This window comes from Capricornis sumatraensis, chromosome 10 (genome assembly GCF_032405125.1).
Source record: "Capricornis sumatraensis isolate serow.1 chromosome 10, serow.2, whole genome shotgun sequence".
Taxonomy (NCBI): Eukaryota; Metazoa; Chordata; class Mammalia; order Artiodactyla; family Bovidae; genus Capricornis; species Capricornis sumatraensis.
Window position 1 is genome coordinate 4,591,062 of NC_091078.1, and position 10,025 is coordinate 4,601,086.

The 10,025-nt window shown below is 42.5% G+C and overlaps 1 pseudogene; it reads right to left on the minus strand.

The window, feature by feature from the left end:
- Positions 1–8,821: 8,821 nt before the first annotated feature.
- On the minus strand, positions 8,822–9,400 carry LOC138087850 (large ribosomal subunit protein uL6 pseudogene; annotated as a pseudogene).
- Positions 9,401–10,025: the final 625 nt, after the last annotated feature.

Consider the following 10,025-nt stretch of genomic DNA (forward strand, 5'->3'; position numbering starts at 1 on the left):
AAGATCCCACACACCATGGAGCAGCTAAGCCTGTGCACCACAGCTGCTGAGCCAGAGCCCGGGAGCCGAAAGTACTGAGCCCATGGCAGCAAGTACTGAAGCGTGAGTGCCCAGAGCAGGCTCCCCAACAAGAGGTGTCACTGCAGTGAGGAGCCTGTGCACCACCCTGGAGAATGGCCCCTCAGAGCTCCTCCCAGCCCAGGACGCTGCTCAGCCAGTTCTCAGGCCGTTCTCCACACAGTGAGTGGCATATGGCAAACAGTCAGCAAAGACTTGAAAACACAAAGAGGTCTAAATGAGCCACTCACTATTGCCGCTGTCCTCCTAAAATTAGAAATAAGTCAGAAACCATCAAGGTTGTCTGGAGGCAAAAGACTAGTTTATTGTTGGCAGGTTTGCAATCCGGGGGTACACATCTTTTGTCTGTAACTGAAAGTAGTTTCCCAGAAGGTGATGGGACTGAGGAGTTTTAAAAAGCAAAATCCACAGAATACACAGTTGGGAGACGTGTGAGAGGGCTGCCTGGCCCCTGCAGCCTGGCCCCAAGTCCTCGCAGCTGGAGCGCAGTTTGTGAAGACTGGCTGTCACTGGAGCTTCACCTCCGGGGCTGTTCCAGGTGGGGCCCCAGGCAGAATCAGGAGTCAGAGTTTTTGTTTGCGGTTTTCTAAAATCTCAGAGCACAGCACGGAACCCCAGGTCTGTCATCCCTGCTTGGCTCTACTTTATTTCTGGTCTCTGTTAGCCACACCAGGCCCATTTTTTACGTACTTTCCTTAGGGGATTTCTCTCATTTTTATTTTTCCTAGGAGATATGATGAAACTTTAGCACTGACAATGTGAATTGTCCATGAACGTCTGCTCCCCTTCTTGGAGCGTAGCTGAAAGACTTCCCAGCCTCTTTTGTGGCTGTAGGGCCATGTCGCTGCCAATGGGGCAGGAGAGGAGCTGATGTGTGTCCTCCGAGACTGGGCCCATTATCACCTCCCACAGGCATGTCTTCACATTCTGGCCCCTTCTGCTGACAGACATAGATGGGCATGAGGTCCTAGGGACAGGAGAGACCCAGGATGGGAGACTCTGGATTGTTGAATGATCACATGAAGAAGTGCAGTCTTCCCAGTGTGACCACCCAGGCAGCACTACCATGTGGGGAATATAGAGCAATGTGCTGCTGAAATCCGGGCAGTTGTTTGGTCATTCACCATAAACTAAAGTCCTGGATATATGTTCAAAGAAAACACAAATTCAGAAAGATACCTGCCCCCCAGTGCTCACAGCCACATTATTTACAAGAGCCAAAATATGGCAGCAACCTAAGCGTCCAGCAACAATGAATTGATAAAATAGATATATTTATACATATAGGGGAATACTATTCAGCCATAAAAAGAATTAAATTTTGCCACTTGGAACAACATGGATGAACCTGCAGGATATTATGCTTAGTGAACTCAGAGAAAGACAAATACTATATGTTATCATTTATATGTGGAATCTAAAAAATAAATGAAAGTATATGACAAAACGGAACCAGACTCACAGATATAGGGAATAAACTGGTTGTTTGTAGCGGGGAGAGGGATATGGGGGACAGGGCGGGGTAAAGGATGGAGAGACACAAACTACTATGTATAAAGTAAGTATGTGTTAGGAATTTCACGTGTATGTTTTAGACTTAAGGCCCTTGTAGTGTTGTGGGGATGTTTATGGATGCTGGGGCTAGGGTAAGGTTGCCTTTGTCAAATAATTACAAACCTTCCGAGAGCTTCAAGGAATCAGCATCTCAGGCCATGCCTAAGTGAACGCGTGACCAACTTTAAAAATTCTTTTAAGAAAGTGGTCTGCTTGGAGTTTCTGTTCTTTCTATTGATTGACTGAATTTTGTTTACCTTTGTTGGCCAGAAAATTATTCATGTAGCCTAACACGTCAAGTATATGGGCAAGAAGCTGTTCATTATTTCTATAATACGTTTTTGGTACAGTATTTCCTGTCTTACTCAAAAACTAATTTCTTATTGCTTGACAGAGTTCATCTATTTCCAAATAGAAAGACAACACTTTCCCTTTCCAAACACTAGCTACTCATTGTATCTATTAAACACAGCATTTGCCTTCCATTTAGCTATGTACGCTTTTCATATTAAATTCCTCCTCCATTTCTAATGTTTAAAACTTTACTTTCAATTCTTTGTCCAGTTTCAGTCTTGCTAAATAAAGAGAAGAAGTTCGAGTTTTTACTGTAAAATGGGAAGCACGGCTACCATAAAGGGAAAAAGACACCAGAAATGACACCAAAAAAGACACCATAAACCAGATTATAGTAAGTGATAAGTGGAAGACTGTATTTTTGACATAGACAACACAGTAAGTTCAAATCAATAACATACAAAGAATGCCACAAATTAAGAAAAATAGAAAACCCAACACAGGGCATGACAGAAAACTCAATCTGAGGGATTGCAATGCTCAGCGCATCTCAAAAGACATCCCTGCCATTACCTAGTCATAATAAAAAGAGCATTTTAGTGAGTGCCCATCAGACCACTACTTTTATACAAATATCTAAAAATGTCAGCATGCTTTACCTGGCAGTAAATATCTCTTCCACAACAGGAACCAGCAAATACCCTTCAAGATGAAATGCTACCCACGGCGGATTCATGTCAATGTATGGCAAAACCAATACAGTATTGTAAAGTAAAATAAAAATGAATAAATAAATAAAAAATGGAAAAAAAGATGAAATGCTAAGCACAGATCCTTTGTGTTTCTTTAATAGGAGACAGAATCTTGATTGGATAAATGGAATCACATGGATGCTATGGAGAGTCATTTCACTCACCTGCTTAGCTTTCTCACACTTAATCCAATGATCTAAAATGCTGGGGGGCTGAGAAAGCTTCTTCAAGGAGAGACTGATGACAAAACCCCGTTATATATTAGTTAACCATCACGTCCTTGTATGAAACCGGGATATCAAAGACTTGTGTTCCCCTGGTTGTTGTTGATAGTTTCATTTGGCTTCAGCGGATGATGGTTTGGTTAAGAGGAGGGAAGTTTCTTTGTTAGCTACCACTCACTTCATACCAGGGTTTCCCTACATTCTTGAGCACAACTTACCTAGTGCTTCACAGAGGACTCAGCAGCGAGGCCAGGAGGATATACTTTCCATAGCACCCCAGGGTATCTTACAATCAGACTGGAAAATGCTGATTATAATTGTTCACTCTGTGCTTAATTCACAGATTCATGGATATACAAATGAAGTACAAAAACCCACGTGCTCAAAGTGTACAGTTCAGTGAGGTTTGACATATGTATATACCCAGAAAAGCATCAGCCTAATTAAGATAAACATATCCATCACCCTCCCCAGATTTCCTCATGCCCCTTTGTAATCCACGCTTCCCTCCTCCCCTCCCATCCCCAGGCAACCACTAACCTGCTTTCTTCCACTGAAAATAACACTGCATTAAAAATTTTTTCTTGTCCTAATGTTAAACTGTATTCATTTTTCCATGTGCTATACAATAGGTCCTTGTTGGTTATCCATTTTCAATATAGCAGTGTGCATATTTCATATGAATAACATTTCTGTATCTGGCTGCTTTCACTCAGTATACATATTTTGAGATTGAAATAATAAACAACGAGGATATATTTTACAAGCCAGGGAATATAGACAATATTTTAAATAACTTTAAATGGAGTATAATCTATAACATTTTAAATAATTTATTTTTAATTAGAGGATAATTGCTTTACATATAAAATTTCGAATCACTATGTTTTATACCAGAAGTGAGTTGTAAATCTACATTAAAAAAAAAAAAAAGAATACCCTTGTAACAACCATCCAGGCCAAGAAATTGTACTTTTCCGTCCACACCAGAACACCCTCCCTGTGCCTCTTCCAAACCTCACCTGCCTCTCTACTTCCAAACAGACTCACTGTCCTGATTATTATACTCCTTACGCTCCTTGCGTTTCTTCCCTGTTTCTGTCCCCCAAGTGTGCCCCTGAGACTCTGTAGATTAGAATTCTACAGTTCCTGCAGATTTTCAACTCTACTGAGAGGCTTCATCAGATTCAGGATCAAAAATTTTGAGAAAATTTTTGGTATCTTAGGTATCTTAGAAATTTTAGGTACTGATGTGCACTTTCATTGAGGTGAACATAATGTCAAGTGTGTGTGTGTGGTTTTTTTTTTTGAGATGTTAGCTGGGATAATGTTCAGTGTTAATTCATTCTGGGGTGAAAATTAATTTTCTGACCTTAAAAGTTATCACAAATGTTTTTATACCTATGTATGGTGACAATATTACCAAGACTTATTTTGGTGATTATTTCATAATATATACAAATATTGGATCCTTATGTTTGTACATTTGAACCTAACAATGTTATGTGTCACTATACCTCAAAAAAAAAAAACAACCCTATGATATCCTAGGAAAAATATAATATCAGAACTAGTTGTGACTTCTGAAAACAGGCAAAACTTTTTCTGTATGGCATTTCAATTATTTTCTCCCTTTCCAATTTTTTGTTTGCACAATTATCTACATTCTCAGAACATTAGGAGAGGCTAGGACCTGGGTCCCACTACTTGAGCACTAGCACCTTAACAATCATCTCCTGGAGCGACAGAACACAAAAAACCTCTAAGGGACAAAAATAACTGCATGCACGCGCCGTTATGAACAGGAAGATACAAAAAGGTGCCAGCCCACTGCCACCTCTGAGGTGTCAGGAGCAAAAGCTGGGAGCCGCGTATGGTCCTTGCACGTGGCAACACCAAGGTGGCGGGCAGACTCCCTGAGCCAGCCGTCTGGCCTGACCCACTGATGCACCCCACCCTTATCCATTTAAAGAATCAGTCTACCCTCCTCCTAAGAGCAAACAAGAGCACCTGTTACTTGTTTCTGCTCCTTCATCCTATAGCACAAGTCTCAGTAAAACCTTGCCTGAATTCCTTCTGTGGTGTCTTACCAATTTTTGTTGATTGATGAGTTCAAGGACCCAAAACACTCAATTACATAGTATAATCTCTTTTTAACCCTCATTTAATCTTAGTTCTATGAATAACTATACATTTACTGCACACACTCATCCTTACTGCAATGTCTCTTTAGTTACTTTGCTATATGAAGCTGGTTCTTTAGTAGATTCAAGGGCTCTGGAACACTCTACCAAAACACAGTAATAAAGATGGGACCATTATTTTTTTTTTCCTTTTGGCTCAAGGCTCCAAGTTGGTTTAGCATCAAACTGTTATTAATTCTCAGTTCAGTTCAGTTGCTCAGTCATGTCCGACTCTGCAACCCCATGAATCGCAGCACGCCAGGCCTCCCTGTCCATCACCAACTCCCAGAGTTTACTCAGACTCACGTCCATCGAGTCGGTGATGCCATCCAGCCATCTCATCCTCTGTTGTCCCCTTCTCCTCCTGCCCCCAATCCCTCCCAGCATCAGAGTCTTTTCCAGTGAGTCAACTCTTCGCATGAGGTGGCCAAAGTACTACCTTTATCTAAAAATTTGATATTTCGCTCATCAAGGTTTTTGGCATTAATTTTCTTTTTGAAAAATATTCCATTAACATCTCATTTATCCTGATAACTGAGTGGTTTGGTGCGCATGAGATTTTGTGCGGCAGGCCAGCGCCTGTCCTGTCTTTCCCGCTTCTAACCCGGAGTAGGAGCTTCTGCTGCCCGTGATCTTTACTGTTCCCATCCTACTTAATTTTGATTCCACTCCTTATAGTTCACGGCTACTGTGGGGTTCAGTCCCAATAAAGCCCTAAGGGCTCAGTGAGAACTCAGAGATGTTCATGCCTCACCTTAGACTCTGCCTCATTCAGTGTGGAGTTTGCAAAGTCCGTCCAGGCTCAGTTGCAAGCCCTAGCCAGCATCCTGCACCTAGGCTCTGCCGTAGGTCTTTCGGCTCCTGTACCGCGCATGCGTGGGACTCTGCTGGGAACAGGGCGGTGCGGGCTCGCTCGCCTCGTGTACTGAGCATGCGCAGGGCCTCAGCGGTCCCGGTACACTGCCCCTTCTTGCAACTTTCCCCGCACTCACGGTGACGCTGGGGAGGGTCACGGCTGTTGTGCCCCCACTTGTACTTTGTGGAATCAGGGGGATACTCTGTCATTAAGTCTTGCTGTGAATACTGCCGCTGGGTTTTGGTTTAAATGTCTCGTGGCTCCATCTGCGCTTTTGCTCCTTGGAAGAAAAGCTATGACAAACCTAGACAGCATATTAAAAAGCAGAGACATTATTTGCGAACAAAAGTCCGTCTAGTCAAAGCTGTGGTTTTTCCAGTCGTCATGTATGCATGTAAGAGTTGGACTACAAAGAAGGCTGAGCACCGAAGAATTGATGCTTTGGAACTGTGGGGTTGGAGAAGACTCTTGAGAGTCCTTGGACTGCAAGGAGATCCAACCAGTCCATTCTAAAGGAGATCAGTCCTGGGATTTCTTTGGAAGGAATGATGCTGAAGTTGAAGCTCCAGTACTTTGGCCACCTGATGTGAAGAACTGTCTCATTGGAAAAGACCCTGATTATGGGAAAGATTGAAGGTAGGAGGAGAAGGGGATGACAGAGGATGAGATGGTTGGATGGCATCACCGACTCGATGGATATAAGTTTGAGCAAGCTCCAGGAGATGGTGAGGGACAGGGAAGCCTGGCGTGCTGCAGTCCATGGGTTGCAAAGAGTCAGACACGACTGAGTAACTGGACAACAACAATATTTATGTGGGGATTCTGGTCAACAAAAATTATACTCCCATGAACACTGCCATCTTTTCAGAATTCTTAAATTTATTTTGTTTTAAAAAGGATATTTTAAAAGAAAAAATGGGGGACCAGAATTGTTTTTTATGTACAGAAAGCGTTAAAAAATACATTAAAAAAAAAAACCAACAAAAGAGTACTATTTGCTCAAGGCCTAGGCATGCTCTCTCTGTGGACAAGGGAGATTGTAACTGCTGGGAGGTGACAGCTCCTGGTCCAGGCAGGAGGTAGACCAGGCAGTCTAAATACCCTTGTGCTATAAACACCCAGATATGTGATCACCTGGGCAAGCTCAGAGGAGAGAATGGAAAAGGCCTGTGAGTGAAGTTCAGTTCAGTTCAGTTCAGTTCAGTCGCTCAGTTGTGTCCGACTCTTTGTGACCCCATGAATCCCAGCACACCAGCCCTCCCTGTCCATCACCAAATCCCGGAGTTCACTCAGACTCACGTCCATCGAGTCGGTGATGCCATCCAGCCATCTCATCCTCTGTCGTCCCCTTCTCCTCCTGCCCCCAATCCCTCCCAGCATCAGACTCTTTTCCAATGAGTCAACTCTTCACATGAGGTGGCCAAAGTACTGGAGTTTCAGCTTTAGCACCATTCCTTCCAAAGAAATCCCAGGGTTGATCTCCTTCAGAATGGACTGGTTGGATCTCCTTGCAGTCCAAGGGACTCTCAAGAGTCTTCTCCAACACCACAGTTCAAAAGCATCAATTCTTCGGCGCTCAGCCTTCTTCACAGTCCAACTCTCACATCCATACATGACCACTGGAAAAACCATAGCCTTGACTACACGGACCTTAGTCAGCAAAGTAATGTCTCTGCTTTTGAATATACTAACTAGGTTGGTCATAACTTTTCTTCCAAGGAGTAAGCGTCTTTTAATGTCATGGCTGCAATCACCGTCTGCAGTGATTTTGGAGCCCAAAAAGATAAAAAGTCTGCCACGGTTTCCACTGTTTCCCCATCTATTTCCCATGAAGCGATGGGACCAGATGCCATGATCTTCATTTTCTGAATGTTGAGCTTTAAGCCAACTTTTTCACTCTCCTCTTTCACCTTCATCAAGAGGCTTTTCAGTTCTTCTTCACTTTCTGCCATAAGGGTGGTGTCATCTGCATATCTGAGGTGATTGATATTTCTCCCAGCAATCTTGATTCCAGCTTGTGCTTCCTCCAGCCCAGCGTTTCTCATGATGTACTCTGCATATAAGTTAAATCAGCAGAGTGACAGTATACAGCCTTGATGTATTCATTTTCCTATTTGGAACCAGTCTGTTGTTCCATGTCCAGTTCTAACTGTTGCTTCCTGACCTACATACAGGATTCTCAAGAGGCAGGTCAGGTGGTCTGGTATTCCCATCTCTTTCAGAATTTTCCACAGTTTATTGTGATCCACACAGTCAAAGGCTTTGGCATAGTCAATAAAGCAGAAATAGATGTTTTTCTGGAATTCTCTTGCTCTTTCCATAATCCAGCAGATGTTGGCAATTTGATGTCTGGTTCCTCTGCCTTTTCTAAAACCAGCTTGAACATCTGGAAGTTCACGGTTCACGTACTGCTGAAGCCTGGCTTGGAGAATTTTGAGCATTACTTTACTAGCGTGTGAGATGAGTGCAATTGTGTGGTAGTTTGAGCATTCTTTGGCATTGCCTTTCTTTGAGATTGGACCGTCAGCCTAATTAACATAAAAAACATACCTATTACCCCCAAAAGTGTCTCATGCCCCTTTGTAATCCATACCTCCCTCCCTCCCATCCCCAGTCAATCATTAATCTGCTTTCTTCCACTAGGATAACACTGTATTTTATATAAATGATATCTTACTGTATCTGGCTGCTTTCATTCAGCATAAATATTTTGAGATTTAAAAATAAGCTACAACACAGGAAATATAGCTAATATTTTAAATAACTTTATTTATTTATTTAAAATCTCAAATCAAGAGTTTTTATTGTCTCTTTAAAGGAGCACAACTGAGTCCATAGAACCATCTGCTATCTTGTTTCTGCAGCAGGATCACTGAGATCTTATTCATCAGCCTGCTGAACTGTTCCTTTTTCAGAAACATAGATACCATCCAAAAATTTTCTGATATCCTTGTTTTTAACTGTGGTGGCTTGCTGAATCAAAGCAGCTGAATTTGACACAAGTTCAATGTCATTTCCTTCAAGAATCAACTCATCTTTCTGGGCTTGAGATACTGAACAGGCAACCCCTGGCCTCATTCGAACCCTGCGTATGTATTTTTCACCCAAAAAAATTTGGATTTCCACAAGAGAACCATTCTCCTGAATAACAACGTTGATGGGGAAGTGGGCATACACCGACCTCATCTTGTAACGGAAGCCCAGTGTAACACCCTTGATCATGTTCTGTACGTGACTACAGATTGTGCGAACAGTGGCTAGTTCCTTTCTGTTTCCCCACCATTTGTCAACACGGAGCCTCTTCTTTTTCTTTCCAAGGAGACTGAGTTCTACACTGATGTGATTGAAGTCCCTCCGCAGGGTGCCTCTGGGGCCCTTCACAATAACTGTCCATCCCTTCAAGTTAATGTTGACATTTTCTGGGATGTCGACAGTCTGATTGCTGAGAATGGTCTTCATTCTTGCAGTAGATGCGGCAAAGAGCTTTAAATAACTTTAAATGGAGTATAATCTCTAAAATTTTGAATCACTATGTTGAGTACTGAGACCAGTATAATATTGTAAATAGACTATACTTCCATAAAAAAGAATACCCTTGTAACTCACCATGCATGCCAAGAAATTGTACTTTTCCATCAACCCCAGAACACCCTCCCTCTGTCCCCTCCCAAACTCAACCACCTCCGTACTTCCAAAATGGCTCACTGTCCTGACTTTTACGGTCATTCATCTCCTTGAGTTTCTTTATAGTTTTTGTCACCCAGAGTGCTCTCTCGACCCTGTGGATGAGACTTGCTCATTTTATTGATGTCTTTTAAATCTCTTTTAGCCTGTAAGTTCCTTCTCCATCCCTTTCTTACAATGTAGCCGTGGAAGAACTGGAGCCTTTGCCCCCTACAGAACTTTCCAGTCAGGATTTTGCAGACTGTGTTCTCTGCAAATGTTCTCTTCATCTCTGCAGGATGAAGTTCAGCACATCCCTCTGTTCTCTACATTTCCTGCAGATTTTCACGTGTATTCAGAGGCTTGATCAGGCTCAGGATGGAGATTTTTGATGAGACTCTAGGAATTGATGTGCTCTTTC